Source organism: Aptenodytes forsteri, unplaced genomic scaffold (assembly GCF_000699145.1).
Source record: "Aptenodytes forsteri isolate BGI_AS27 unplaced genomic scaffold, ASM69914v1 Scaffold287, whole genome shotgun sequence".
Classification (NCBI taxonomy): domain Eukaryota; kingdom Metazoa; phylum Chordata; class Aves; order Sphenisciformes; family Spheniscidae; genus Aptenodytes; species Aptenodytes forsteri.
In genome coordinates, this window is record NW_008794854.1 from 427,641 (window position 1) to 443,285 (window position 15,645).

Here is a 15,645-nt window from a genome sequence, read left to right on the forward strand (position 1 = left end):
GGACGGGCGGTGTGCCCGGGCGCGCCGTGGCCGCCCGGGTTCGTGAGGGACAAGGAGCCCTGTCCCCGGGGGAAGGGGAGGGAGGGGAGGTGTGCCTCCCCCGCGGGCCGTACCGAGGCCTGCCTTGGGGCAAAGCCCCGCCGCGCCCTGTGCTTCCGAGAGCGCCGACCCGGCCAGGGCCCGGCGATGCCACGGGCGCCACGGGCGTGATGCGTGACGGCCCCGTAGCAGCGCTTGCCAGTTATTTCTCCGTTGGTTATTAAGTCAGAGGACGCGAGTCGTCTTTGTTGAGGAAGGGCACAGCGCGGCGTGGAGGTGACCGGCAAGTGGGGATGCTGGAGTTGTGGTGAATGACTTAGAAGACACCTTTGATTTGGTCAGCAGTGAAGTATTTGGGTGGAGAAGTAATTGCACCAGCCAAAATGAAGTGCTTATGACTCATATAGATGGAGAATAAGTACAAGGCTATGGAGCGGTAGAAATGGCAAGGGTAGTGCTTAACTTCGCTGTGGCTTCTATTCTTACAGGGCAAAGGGTTCTACGTTTCACGTATCGAGATGAAATGAAAAGATCACACACATTTCCCAAGGTAGCTCAGTGTGTGTAGATACTAGGCGTGGACAATGATGGTATGGCATCTGAAGATATTTTTGGTTGGCAATACTTGCTTAGTGGGTAAAACTTTGCAAAGTATTTCAATAGGAATCATTAAAGAAGCCTGATGCCTTCTCAGTTCGTATGTCTGGAAGACTGTGTAAAACTCTAAGTCCATCTGGAAAGAGGTTTAATAAGGAACTGTGCTGAGTGGTAAGAACCTTAAAACTTCTTATTTCCAGATAGCATTGATTGGATTTGTTTAAGATTACTGCATTTTGCAATAAACATAAGTAGAGATTGCTAAGGCTTGCTGTACATCTTCAGAGACAGCCTTAATATTTAGAATTAAGTAGGTAGATATGATATATACATAGCTTACAGTAAAACTAAGTTCTTTGAAAATAAATATGGAGACAAGTGAAGAAGGAAGCATATTTCCCCTGACCACAACAAAAGGTACAACTGAAGTAATGCTACGGGTAGCTGGGAGTAGTAGATCATTCTACAAGGTCTGAGGTATGTAACCAAATACAGTATCTTAAAACCAAGCAAAGCTATAAGATACTCTTTTGGAAGAGACCTCCCTAGGGTGGAGACTATCTAAAAAGTGAGATTGCAATTTAAAGGAATAAATGGGTGTTAAAATCACTATCTTACCTGTGTTGAACTGTGTTTCTGTTCCCATCCCTACAACTGTTGATTTTTTCCTAACTCCAAATGAGAAGTTATTGCCATGTTGGCTTCTCTCTGTGCTTATACTGCACATCCTTAATCCTCCTGTCTGCTTTGAAAAGGCACTTTTTTTTTTTTTTGTCCGTGTGTGGAGTTGGCACAAGGTTTACATCTTTGCAGGGAAATGAGTGCGGACTCTTCACCTCTTTTGTGTATGCAAAGTAGCTTAGTGATTGGTAGGGAAAAGGTGACCTTCTCTAGAGTTTGGGGTTGTAAGGAGTCCTGTGTAATAAATACTCTGCCTTTTGGCTTGCAAGTGTCGTTCCAGTTCCTGCTGTTTTTCAAGGACCCTCTTTCTGTTCCCCTTTCCTCGTGCTGGATTTTCATCGAGTGAGAGGTTCAGAAATCAAAAACTGCCAAGCAAAAGGGCAAGGGCAGAAGTGGCATTTTCAGAGGGCTGTTGCCACTCAGTTGCTCGGGTGTGATGTGTGGCTGGGTAATGTGCTGCATAGCTTAGCTGCCGTGGCTTGTGGCTCCTCTTCTGCCTCTTCGTATGCTTGATGGCAGACCTGTTTCCTGTGGCCAATAACCTGCAGCGAGACAGAAATGTTACTTGGGGGGCTGTGTTGTACAGGCCTGGTTTAACGTCACAGTCTGCCAAGCCAAGCAGGTAACTCACTTCACAGCTAAGTACAGATAACGGGTTTTAAGCTTATTTTCTTATGTGCACCTGCATGCTGCATTAGAAGTTCATCTTGCTTGTTTATGCTCAGTCATCTGAAAACCCAATTGCTTCATTTACTTGTAAGAATGAAGCATCATTGTCAAATGTACTGTCTGTGATCCTGTGGACATTTGTGGCATAAGTAGTTAATCTAGGTATAATCTCTTGTATGGGTGGGTGAGCCTTGAACAACTAGTCAAGAGTATCAAGAAAATGGATTATTTTGCAATCCTGAATTTGTAGGCCATGTAAGTATCACTTAAAGTGATACCGTGTCTGTGTTTAACATGAGGGTGGTGCCTGATTGCTTCTAAAAGTCTTAAAGAATGTCTAGACATTACCGGAAATAATATTGCTGATATTTCTATTATTCTTTTTGATGCCAACAAAGCCTGATCTTTTTTTTTTTTTCCTTCTCCTACTACCCCTTTTATACACATTCACATACATGTGCACACGTGCACATACACACAGGCCAGTAACAAGCAGAGGAGTATAGGGTTGTTAAATAGCTCAAGTGCCTATTACTGCTTTAAGCTTACCTGCACATTTCAGTAGCTGCTTGAAATGTTTCATGAAAATAACAGTGTAAGTCAGGGTTGCAATGCTCACTTCGTGTTTGTGCCAGGTTTAGTCAGAGTTGCTATATTCACCCTGTCAGAAGCTGTTAGTTCTTTTAAGCTGAGCCCGCTGATGCTGCAGGTAGGAAGACTTCTTTGCCTGCAGCACTAAGCAGGTTCTGCAAAGGGAAAAGGTGATGAGGTGGATAAACTCTTCTCTCTGCTGGTTGGGTTGAGGGTGGGACTGCTGCTCAGGTCTCCTCACTTGCAGCAGCAAGAAGTTCTTGAATATGTTGAAAAGACTGTAGCTTAATATTTTGGTGATAAAATGTGGTTTAGTGCCAGCTTGTAAAATGGCTAGGTTCTTCATGACCCCAGCCACCCAACAGTCCTCTACCTCTATGTAAATAACGATGCGCATGGCTCTTTTGCTTGTTATATGAATTGCAATTGATTGCGTTAAGCACCAGTTCCGCTGTCTGTCTGTGGACTTAATCTTACCCTGACTGATAATAGTAGATGGTGAATGGCCTGTGTACCATACAGGGTACCTTCAGTCTCGATGGAAGACCAAAGAAATGAAACCTGGTTTTACAAGGCAGACATCTTGTACTGTTTGACTTGAAAGATTTTAATCTGAATAGTTTCTAAAGATTTATTATTTTGCTAGAGAGGTTCTAGATAGGTCATCATGAAGTCATCTATCTGAAGCTTATTTTTAGCACCCATAGTGGGAGTTCTCTAAGTGTGATATGATGTGATGTGGTTTGATCATGTATGGCATACATGGCTCTTTCTACCACCTACATGTAATTAACTGATAAATTAACAAAGTGAACAGTCTTGTATGCAAAAAAAAAACCCAAAAACCCTACTGAATGCTAACTCAGGATATCCTAGGAATACATCAGAAAGCTGGAAGCTCTGGCTATGAAAACATTTACATCCTTACGGTTTGTGTCTTTCTTTTTTTGGTGTGGTTATTTATCTTCATTACTTTGCTGATCTGGGTTAGTGTGACCCCGTACGTAATGATTAGCACAATGGAGAGGATGCTAACGTCTTTTGTAAGAGGAAGCTGTGGTGGGAGAGGACAAGAAGTTCTGAACTTGCTTTGCTGCTGGCGAAGAGGCTTGGAGAACTCTAACTCCCGTGATTTACTCTTATCTCAAACCAGCAGTTACTTAGAAAAGCAAGCGTTTACTCAGGCTAGGGTTTAGCAGTAAGCTGTACCCATAGCACAAATGTTATGGGTATGCATCTTGAGGCAGGGGCAACATCAGTATTGTTTGCTGTCTGAGCTGGTTGAAGGATGACCCTACAGCCAGGTCACTTCCCCTAGTTCCGCTGATTATTTTATTCCCCCCCCCCCCCCCCCTCTTTTAACTTTAAAGTAGCAGGATCATTCTGTTACTCGTCCTGAATAAGCCAGTTTTTTTTTTTTAATTGAAGATGTTTCTATCAAGTAACTATTGGTACTCTTTTTTGGCTGGGATAGAGTTAATTTTCTTCATAGTAGCTTGTATGGTGCTATGTTTTGGATTTGTGATGAAAACAGCCTTGATAACACACCAATGTTTTACATTGGTTACTTGTTTTACATTGGCTTACACAATGCCAAGGCCTTTTCTGCTTCTCACCCTGCCCTACAAGTGAGGAGGCTGGGGGTGCATGAGGAGTTGGGAGGTACATTGGTTACTTGTTTTACATTGGCTTACACAATGCCAAGGCCTTTTCTGCTTCTCACCCTGCCCTACAAGTGAGGAGGCTGGGGGTGCATGAGGAGTTGGGAGGGGACACAGCTGGGACAGCTGACCCCAGCTGATCAGAGGGATATCCCAGACCACAGGACGTCATGCGCAGCAGTAAAAGCTGGGGGGGAAGAAGGAGGAAGGGGCGCTGTTCGGAGTGATGGCGTTTGTCTTCCCAAGTAACCGTTATGCGTGATGGAGCCCTGCTTTCCTGGGGATGGCTGAACACCTGCCTGCCGATGGGAAGCAGTGAATGAAAGCTTTTGCTTCACCTATTAAACTGTCTTTATCTCAACCCATGAGTTTTCTCACTTTTACCCTTCCGATTCCCCCATCCCACTGAGGGGGGAGAGCGAGCAGCTGGGTTGCGGCTGAGCTGCCTACTGGATTAGCCCACAACCCTTGTATATTGTTCCCGTTTGCTACTGTGCCTTTCAGCTCCTGCATTTTTATTTAGCTGCTGATCTGGCACTTTCCAGTTGGTGCTGCTGCTAGGTTTTGGCTTAAAGTGCGTAAGGAAAACAGGAGGGCTAGTTGTTCTCATGAACTCTCTTACCTCCAGCCCTGCAGAAAAAGCTGCTTTGCGGTACATTTGCTGATGCTTTACACACATGATGTTAAGGAACATTAAGGGAGCTTGTCCTGAAACATTGGTTACGCCCTACCTTCAGTGTTTAAAATCAGATCGAGGTTCTGATCCTTAAGGGAGGGTTAAACTCTGGGCAGTGCAGCAGTTGTGTGGGTGGTGACTGGTGGCACTTTCCCAAGTACTTTCACTTCATGAGGCGGAGGTAAATCAGGGCAGGTGAAGTCCCCAGGTAGGTGAAATGGCCAGCGCCGGAGGTGTTTATCTTCAGCTGGCTGCTAGCCATCTGTTACGCTTTTCAGTAACTTGTTTTTTGTAATGCATGCAAGTGAAAGACGGTGAACAAGGCTTCCTCTTGGTAATTAATTCTATAAAGCCATATGTGCAGCAGGATTTTTAAAATCTGACTGGTTACTATGTCTTGAAGTTTTCTGATAGAGGTCTTACAGGATTGCTCGACTCTTTCAGTGTGGAAGGTGTTGAGATGATGGCAGTGTGGAGGGAGATGCTGCATACCCTGCTGCTTGACAAAGTCAGCACAGGTGTGGACGAAGGTGCTGCTCTAATCAAAGGGATGGCTCTAGAAATGACCTCGTATGTGTAAACTGGGGAAGTGATGTAGAGTATGCTACAAGGGAGGCCATAAACACTTCGCAAGAGAAGTGTTCCTGGGAAGAGCCAGCTGAAGCAGCTCCTACTCAGTGCTTCCTAACCTTGCTCAGTTATTGTTGTACAAATATGATGTACAGTGGACTGGGTTAGGGTGTTGGTCTGGTTTAAAAGAAAACAACGGAAAAAGGGCTGTTTTGAACATGGATTAGTTCCTGGTCAGATTCATCACGTTATGTTATAAATGGGCATGGGAGCTATTTAAATTGGCACCACCACTGACAAATTCTTGTGAAACAATGCTTTGAAATACATAGCATGGGCTTTTTCTTTTGGTTTTGTGGTTGCGCTGCTGCAGGTTATAGCTAGTTTGCTCAGCAAGGAAGTTAGCAAGTTTGGTTTGCAAGTAAGTGTAAGATTGCTGTGAGCGAGGTGCCAGAGCTGGCTGGAGGTGTTCAGCAGTTGGTGGAGCCAACCAGTAAGGGATCTGGTCCTCAGAGAGCTTTGGATTTGCTTGAACTGCTGAAAGTAAGTCTCTAGTCACACCAGAACAGATTGGCCATGTGACTGAGTATCCCGTTAGCTGAGGAGGGTAATAACCTGGGTGACTTAATTTCAGCTGTCTCTATCTCCTTGCTCTGTTAAGTGATGGGATTTTATTTAACAGCTTTAATTGGGTCCCTCCGTATGCAAGAAAAAACCCTGTGTTCACCTTTCAGGCTGGTGGAAATATCAATACTTGGCAAGAGATGGACGTGATGCTGGGTCAGGAATGATGGCAGGTGGGAGTGACTGTTACTGACATGCTACTAATGCCTTGGATGGTTCAAAGTGTGTCTTCTGCAAATGTTTCTTGGTGTGTATAGATTTGTTGTCACTGAGTTGGTTGCAACTTTGTGGATTGATTATTATAAAAGGGGAAAAAAGGGGCAGCTTCTTACGTCTGTTTGATATGTAGCCTTTTGCACTGTATCTCCTCATGAAATTTGCGTATCCACATCCTAAATTCTACTGCCTAGTTTGTTTTGGAAATTGGTAGTTTCCACGCTGCTAATGCTAGATTTTGTCAAAAAGATGCTGCACGTCATCAGCAGTTGGCAACGTGACTGGTATTTTTAACACAGTTTCACTTGAAATAGTACTAATAGCCAGTGCTGACCTAGAGGGAAGCTTTTGTTCCAGCCAGTGATGCGTCCACCTCTACTGTCCCCACCTTGTTTTTTGTTGTTGTTGTTTGTTTGGGGTTTTTTGTCTACAACTTCTGATCCTTAATACTCTAATTTCTTTAGTAGACATTGTGACAGTTTTAGTGGATTGCTATAGTAATTCTAGGAAATGTTTGTGATGGTGGGATGCTTTCTTCACTCTCTCTGCCACGTGTTGAGCATGTGTACCCAGCTTCTCTCAGTTCTTTAGTTAAGCAAGCTTAATGATATCCTTTTTTTGTGGGGAAAAAACCTGGTGTGTTTCAAGGAGACTCTTCTAAGATGTACTCTTTATCTTCTGGTTCCATGTAACCCTTCTTTAATCTTAATTCCCATTCTCTGGAATCTTTCCTTGTGCCCAAGGAGTTATCTGTTGTGTTTGTTAGTGCCTATGTTAGTATTGCAAGATTAGAGGTAGAACAGCTGCCATCAGCTGTTCCAGTTAACCCTTTGCACTTTGAATGGGTTTACTTAACTTGCCCCTTTGGGTTTTTCACTGTTTTGGTTTGACTTTGTCAATAAGAATTGTTTACTTGAATTTGAACACTTGTAAACTTACTTGGTCATGGAAGGAAAACCACTGAAGGGCTGTTGAATGGAAAAATATGATGTCTGGTTTGGAAAGTACCTGAGCTGCTGATTGGTGTCCCAGTCTCCAGCATAGGCAGGGAAGTATTGTTTTGTGATCCCCAAGGAAAAGTTACTACAACAGGGCTAGATGTTATTGGCCTCGAGACTAAATAAGCATCTGCCCAAACCTGACATATGTCTGACTCTGTAATTGGCACATGAAGCAGTGCAACTATAATGCTTACTTGTTCATGGATCTCGGCACCTTTACAAGCATCTCAATTTTATGCTTTCCAGGTGGAGAGAGTGATACACCAGTAAAATTATTTCCTCGGGATCGAACAAGAAATCTGTGGCCTGGCTGGCAAGGGAGCTCAGACGTTCTTTGCTGTTTCTCATGCTTGTTCCTCGTTTCTGGTTAAAAGCGTGGGCTTTGGAAGTAAACCTCAGCATAGGTTCTTCTGCTGCCCCTTGGTAGAACAATGAGTAGCTCTGCGTCATGTGGAGGAGACCACTTGAAAAACTGACTCTGTAGCGTGGGAGCAGAAGGTGGTACCAAAGCTTAGTGACTCTGAAGACTTGTCTTTCAGTTCTGTCAAAGTAGGTGCTTAGAGGTATGCAGGGCTGAGATACATGGATGTTGTTGACTGCTTTGACAGCTTTGCCGCAGCCTGCTTAAGGCTTCTCAGTGAAACTGTTTTCCTTTCACTTGGGGTGACAAGATGCTATTTTTTTCCCTCATCGTTGAGTCAGGTAGAGCTTAGCTGAATGTGCGAAGAGGCCAAGAGAAAGTGAATGTTGTGTTAGCAGATGCTCTTCTGAGCTTGTCACTGCTCAGGGGGTGAATGTTCCCAGCAGCAAGGCGGCAGGAGGTGGTAGGTACTTGTGGGCTAGGTCTCAGCAGCTTTTCTTTCTGTTCCATAGAGCTGCTAGGGTGCTGCAGGACCGTCTGTGTTACTGAAGACAGGAAGCTCTCTTTCCTTCAGCAGTCTGAATTACTTGATGAGATTGGCAACCTGGGGAGCTGTTGCAGCAGCAGCAAAAAGCTGTTCCGGTGATTGGCATCTGAGAGTGAAACTAAACTCTTCCGTCCTCCTTTGAGGCAGCAGAATTTAGTTTTAGTTGCTTTGAAACTTAGATGTCAAGATTGGTTGGTGTGACTTTGTCTAGTCATCGTTTCTGTAGCTGATGTTGCTTTGTGTCATATATGAATGTATGGGGTGTAGATGTCAAGGTTTTGGTGGTGGTGGGCTGCAGGTACAGTCTCTGTGAGGAGAGGCTGGGACTGCCTCGTGCCGGCCACAGCCAGTTCCAGCCAGCTCCACTAGACCCGCCGCAGGGCACAGCTGAGCCCCTCAGCCAAGCTGGTGGCACCTCTGTGATAATGTTTAAGAAAGGACGAAGCACCACACAGGCAGTGAGGAGTGAGGGGCAAAAAAGCATGAGGACCAACACTGCAACCCTCAAGGTGAGAGAAGGAGGAGGGGAGAAGGTGCTCCAGGCGCTAGGGCAGAGATTCCCCTGCAGCCCCTGAAGTTTTGGGAGAGATCACAGTGGAGCAGGTATTCCCCTGCAGCACGTGGAGAGGACCACGCTGGAGCAGATATCCACACTGGCCCGTGGATGACCCCAGGCTGGAGTAGGTTCTCCTGAAGGACTGCAAGCTCATGCGAAGAACCCATGCTGGAGCAGGGAAAGGTGTGAGGAGCGAGGAGCTGTTATGGACTGACCACAACCCTTCATCTCCCCGTGGCTGCCTGGGAGAGGGGAGGAGGTAGAGGGGTTGGGAATGTAGTTGAGCTGGAGGAAAAAAAGGGGTGGGGGAAAGGTATTTTAGTTTTTGTCTTTGTTTCGCACCATCCAACTCAATTTTAATTGGCAATAAATTAAATTCATTTTCCCCAAGTCAAGTCTGTTTTGCCTGGGACAGTAACTGGTAAGTGATCTCCCTGTCCTTATCTCTACCCATGAGCATTTTCATCTTATTTTTTCCCCCTGTCCCTGGGAAGGGATAGTGAGAGAGTGGCTGGGTGGGCATCTGGCAGCCAGACAAGGTCAACCCACCACAATGACATGCAAGAACATATGTGTAGAAATATATATGTATATATGCATTTTTATATCTATACATAATAAGTGTAATACATAATAATGTAAAGTACATAATAATGAAGTCTATAAGACTTCAGACCAGATAACACCATGATGGATTTCTGGTGTGGAGATGGTCAGTCAGTCTATTTTTTGTTACGCTGATGTATGTGGCTCCTTAATACTTGTGTTTTGGTGGAATGGCTGGCATGGATTTCACTTCCATGTTAAGGCTAAGTGATGTCAATGAATTCTTTGTATGGAAATTCGATCCAGCATCTGGATGCTTTAACAGATCTTGTGGAGTTTCAGAGGAACAATTTGGGCATGTCTACTCCTGTCTATATTAAGACCATGAAAGCTAGGATTTCTCCACCAGGTTGTTTTATCTACAGTGAAGAAATGATGGCCTATGGGGACATAAGTGCCTATAATTGCAGTAGGGGACTATAACTTTGTGCTGGTTTTCTGAAAAGTTTTGTAGGGGTCTTGCTGTTGTTTCATGCTGATTGTATGGGGAAACTGTGCTTTGTGGGAAAAAGAACTAAATGTCATGCAACTGTAGTTGAGAGTGATGTCAACAGTAGACTGATGTTTCACAACACGCTTGACATTAAGTAAGAGTATTTTTTAATGAAAGCACTGTTTCACAAGTATATATTGTTTTTGTGACTTATGACCCCTAGTCATTAGAAAATCCCACATCCTTCTTTCTGATGAAACTTCTGGGCTGCTGGGGAAACCATAGTGAAGATACTGATACACTGACTTTTCTGTCGTTTTATCGAGACCTTTAAATGTGAACTGCTCAGACTCTGTTGTATGAATGCATTTCTTTCCATTCTCCTGATCTGCAACTCTGTCATCAACTTGTTACCTGTAACAGCCTGTCTGAATCTTCTCATCTTTCTTTCATCAGACTTTTTGATTATTTCCTAATTTTTCATCCATAAGAGACTTTATTTATAAATTATATAAATGACTGTATTACCAGGCATCTTTAAGATAAACGAAGCAAGTTGCTTGTATTAATTAATAAACCAATGACTAGCCATTTCAAGAGGAAGGGAGTGTAACATTTTTCCTAGTGTAGGATGGGAACCGTAGCAGCTATAAGCATACAGTATTTAGTGATCTGATAAAAGTTTCTGTTTAGGCTGTGTTTGTGCTTGTGGAAATAAGATGCCCGTGATTACAGTGTTAGTTGTTTGCATTCTTGGTTTGTTAGGACTCCTAGTGATCAAGCTGAGTTGGGTCCAGGGGAATCGAGTTTATTTTGGTGTGTTCATAGCCTTAATTAACAGAACTTTTTCATTGGATCCAAGATCTCAGGGGAGACTATGGTCTACAAATAAATTTTAATTAGCTGTGTGTTAATTAGTGTAAACCTTCAGTGCAAGGAAGGATTTCCTTGTGATGTGCTACCAAACCAAATTTTCAACCTTTGCCTCGCAGAGTGGGGGCCCTATTTCTGTATACAAAAATGTAGAATAAAAACAGTTCTTGCCCAAAAGATTTTTTTTTTTTTTTTTAACCAGTATGAAACAAGTGTAAGCAACCAGGGGATACAAGGAAAAAACACTTCAGCTCTTGCCCAAAATTTTTTTTTTTTTTTTTAACCAGTATGAAACAAGTGTAAGCAACCAGGGGATACAAGGAAAAAACACTTCAGCTTTAGTAGGCATTGATCTCCAGCACTGGCAGCTTAGGCACTGTTGGATTTATATAGATGCTGTTACTAAATGTTTTGGAGGCACTTAAGAGAGCTTGAAGGAAGTGAAATAAGTTTGCAGTTTTTGAGCAGATCCTCCCAAGTGTGAGGGACAGTGTTTAGGAGAAGGTACTACAATGTGGGTTTGAAAAGTCTGATGAGATCGATGCTATAACATGGTTGGGGGCAAGAGTCTCTTAATACTGAAACAGGAACGAGTGCTTGGATCCTTGGTGTCATTTAAATGACTGTGGCATGCATAGGTGAATCTCTATCACCTGTGTAACCTTGTTATGTCAACTCATGACCTTGTAACTTGTTTCTGGAGAGTGGACCATAATTTGTATATTATTGTGTTTAATCGAGGATATAGCTTTGAATGTAAGCAGTTAGTGGTAGCGGACAAGGGGGAGAATCCAGACTTTGACCTGTAAGATAGCCAGTCACATAGGCTGTGTCTTCTGTGCAGATTAAGTTGCCAGCATATGTGACTTGGTGAGTCTCAGCTGACCTGGCCAAAGATGTCCCGGAGAGGACACCTGTGAGGAGGACTTCCATCAGTGTGCTGTAGACAGTGACTGGCCATCTTCGCTACGAGTTTTTTGATCAAGGTGTACCCCATTTCAAAGATACCAGTTAAATTCACTTACCAGTGCAATGCTGCAGTCTTTCATGTTACTCCGGTGAGAACCGTAAACTTGACTGCTCTTAATCTCACTGAAAACTGAATAGTTAACCACAATTTGGTTAACTAACTAGATGGAAACTCTTGTTGTTACAAATGCTTGTCTGCTATCAATTCTAAATGACCTTATCTTCCTATACTTTGCTGCTTGGTAACTGTAAAGGCTTCTTCCGCAGGGGTGATTTCAGAGCAGTATGTCGTTGCCACTCTTAAGAGTATCAGTGATGGCACAGTGCTTGGGGGTTGTGAGCTGGGCCAGAGCTGAACTATCTGAAAACATGTAGCTTTTTCCCTAGTTCTGTGTAACCTGGCAGACATGCTGGCATTATTATGAAGAAATCGAGAAGCTCTGCATCTTCAGATCTGCTTAAGCTACTGGGGAGCTACACCTTCAGAGTTAGGAAAGTCTTGTTCATTCGCAGCAAGTAAGTTAAAACAGTATTAAGTCAATAAAGTTGATTAGGTGGCGATGCTGTATAATGAATAATGCTTTCTTTGGGCATGCGTATGTTGAGTACTACATCTTCTATAGTTAATTCATGGTCAGTAGCAGACCAGTAAGTATCGCAGTTCCTGGTAACCAGACTGCTCCAAGGGTGACGTTAAGAGTACATGAGCTCTGTTTTAGTCCCGTTTAGTGTGAGCTGACAACTTAGCATTGACAAAGATGTCAGACTGACACTGTTCGTTGAACGTAAGGAGACAGATCCTGAGCAGAGACACAGATCTGAGTAGTTAGTGCAGTGATGGGAGCTGAACTTGTTTTGCAGATAAGATCCCCGAGACAAGATATTGAGGAAAGAGAGACCTGCGAATAGAGAGAGCGTTGATGAAAAATGAAGATCCATGATGGGAACAATAAGAAAAGATTAGTAAGTAAGTAAGAGTAGTAAGATTAGTAAGTTAGTCAGAGTATGAGTGTTGTGTCCTATTTCAAGAATAGGAGGATTGTCTGAGAAGGAAGATGAGGATGGAGTCTTTTCACTGAAGTGTGTGGGATGAAAATTTATCTGGTCAGAGTTGATGTAATTGGAGTAAAACTGCTCCAACAACACTAGTGATGAAAAAGAGATGGCTGAAGAGGCACAGGTGGTTTTTTCCCAATGATTTTGATGGTAGGTGAGAAAAATAGAAGTATCTTTCTGTTGAAAAGAAGAATTAAAGCAATTGAAGGCTAGAAGAGATATTCAGAGGGAAATATTGGGGCTACGGGCAGTTGGACAGGGTGGTGGGGTCAAGGAGGATCTATGGGAGAAGAGCAAATGTTTATCTTTGCCCTACGTACCTTGCAGACCTTCTGTTCCTAAAACTCTCATCTCTCTCAGACAGTGTCCTGTGATAAATTTCTTCCTCTTGGGAGGAGCTAAGGCTGAGTAAGCTTGAGGAATGGAGCAATGGGTAAGTGTGACTGCAGTATGACTCAAAATCCAGCTTTCTCCAACTGAAGTATTTAAATAGATGGAGGAACTGGAAGAAGGATGTAATCCTGGCAAATGTGGAAAGAGAAAGAAAAGAGCTAGAGCTGGAGATGATCCATGTGGATTTTATAATGGCAGAGGAGGCCAAAGAGTTCAAGGTAGTGGGAACTGCCACCATATCAGTGAAAGTACGGGAGTAGAGGGCTAAGGGTGAACAAATGTCAAATGTTATGGCCTCTCTACCACTTCCAAGCAATCACGTTAAGATTTGAGGAGCTTATGTCTCATGCTGTAAGTCAACAGAGGCAGGAAAAATTTTTCTGAAGCGGTGCATGCTGAAAGAGCAAATAAAGTGAGGGACTTTTTTTAGGCTAGGGGGAGAGAATGAGCAAAGAAAAACATGAAGTTGAGACAACAATAGGACATATGAAAATTAAACTTGCTGGAAATATCTGTACAAGAATACATAGTTCCTGCCTTCCCAGACTGTAGGGAGAAGTTGGATTTTTTTTTCTTTTGCTTTGCTACAGTTCTCTCATGGGTTGCTAGTGAGTTAGAACAGTGACTTCTTTACATTAAACAGATCTGCGCTACCCACTGCCTGTGTGCGGCAAGGCGTTCTGTGTACCAGTTCAAGCAGACAATATCTGTGCAGACTCTGTTCCTCCTACACAAATGCTGAGAGCGTCTTGCTTGTTTAATGCTTGAAAGGGAGGCTTGTTCTGTGGCTTGGACTCAAAACAATGGATTTTAGTTTTTTTTCTTTTCTACTCCATTAGCTGGAAAAAATACATAAAGCACAGCAGCTCTGAGTTCATTTCATTGAATTGCTAGAAGCCTTTGTATGTTCCAAATAAATATTTGGTAATTGTTTTACAAAAGAATATTTTTTGGCCCATAGTCAGAGTGCATACAAGAGAAAGGAAGCTCTGATAAAACCTCTTGATGAAAATCCCCCTCCCTTAGGGTGCTGTTTTTCTTTCACTTGTTTGAAATGAGAGCAGTGATGACAGGGGAGTCTGAGGGATCAGGGATAACCTGACAGGACTGAGGAGTTAGTGAGTTTGAGAAGTGAACAGCATGGACTCTAAATGGCAAAGTGAATGAATGGTGGTTTCTTTTGGTTTTGGTTATTGTAATTAAACTGGTATGTTTAATTCTCCCACCCCTGCAGTGCTTGCATGCTCATTCCGTGTCCCCTGGGCATGTGCTGTGCAATCCCCTGGCTTGCCGTGCTTGTTGGGTGAGAGACAGCGGTTCCTACAAAGCCATGCACATAGTGATTGTTCGGTGTACCCAGATGGCCAGGGTGTTTTCATCCCTTCCATTGTTTGGCCATTTCATTGACTGAACTACAGCTTCCAGAGCTTGCAGGTGGTTTGTATTGCAGGGCCAGCTGCCGCTACCTGCTGTGTTTGGTGGCCCTGTGCTGCAGCCGGTCAGCTGGAGTTGCCCAATAGACTCGGTAGTCTTGGGGCGAGGGAGGAAGACTGGAAGTGGCAGACCTCATGTGAGCTTTGTTTTCTTGGGGAACGAGGCTTAAAGTTGCATATGTAAAAGATGGTTTCTAAAATTCTCTATGGAGCATGGGCTTTGCTTAATTTTAAGCTCTGATAAAATAACCTGGTTTATGGCAAATCTACACCTTAGGATGGTCATATCGCTTGAAAGAAGCTTTCTAACTTTTGAAGGCTGCTGAGCTGGTAGCTCTCACTGACTAAAAGCATAAACCCCATGATTTAAGGACTTAACGTAGGTGGGTTTTTCTCTTTTTTTTTTTGAACTGTCTTTGACTGGAATCTTTCTCTTCAGTTTGCCTACTTCAAGAGCTAGTTTATTCAAAGTTGAGAAATAAATCAGCTAAGATACTGAAAAAGCAGGAAGGCTTGCTTTCCTCTTCTAATAAGTGAGGAAAACCCCTGAATTTAAGAAATTGTAGCCCAGAAACATAGACTCACGTGCTCACAAGCAGACTACTAGTACCATCTGTATGCTGAAAACCATGGTTTAATAAAAATCAAAACTTACTTGAATTACCGGGGGCACATGTCACATGCGCACCCACCCACAGTGATTTCACAAGATTTTTGCTTTCACATGGATGTGACATAAATGCTGAAAGACATTCTTCTGTGATGTCACAAGATCACGCTTTGTTTCTTAACATAAACTTGAGTGAATGTACAGATGTATCTTTGCTTAAATCTGGATAGGGATAGTGTCTTTGCAGTTTAAAAGGTGCCAGATAAAGAATATGTTCAGCAGGTTTTCCGAATCACACTGAATTTCACTTACTCTGTAGGAAAACTACCAGTACAAGCACAATATTAACCTTGCTTACTTTAAATTTGGGGCGTGGTTGTGGTCTGCTTGCTGTTTTGACCGTGCATAAGCCTCATGGTAGAAAAAATTGAACTACTCTCATGCTTCTGAACTATAGCTGAGTGATTATTTACACATGAAGAC

At 43.2% G+C, this 15,645-nt stretch overlaps 1 protein-coding gene across 1 annotated transcript in view; it reads left to right on the top strand.

Moving 5' to 3' along the window:
- MPZL1 (myelin protein zero like 1) overlaps positions 1–15,645 on the top strand; it is a 37,245-nt gene that overhangs the window by 1,223 nt on the left and 20,377 nt on the right. The gene's annotated exons all lie outside the window — the stretch shown is intronic.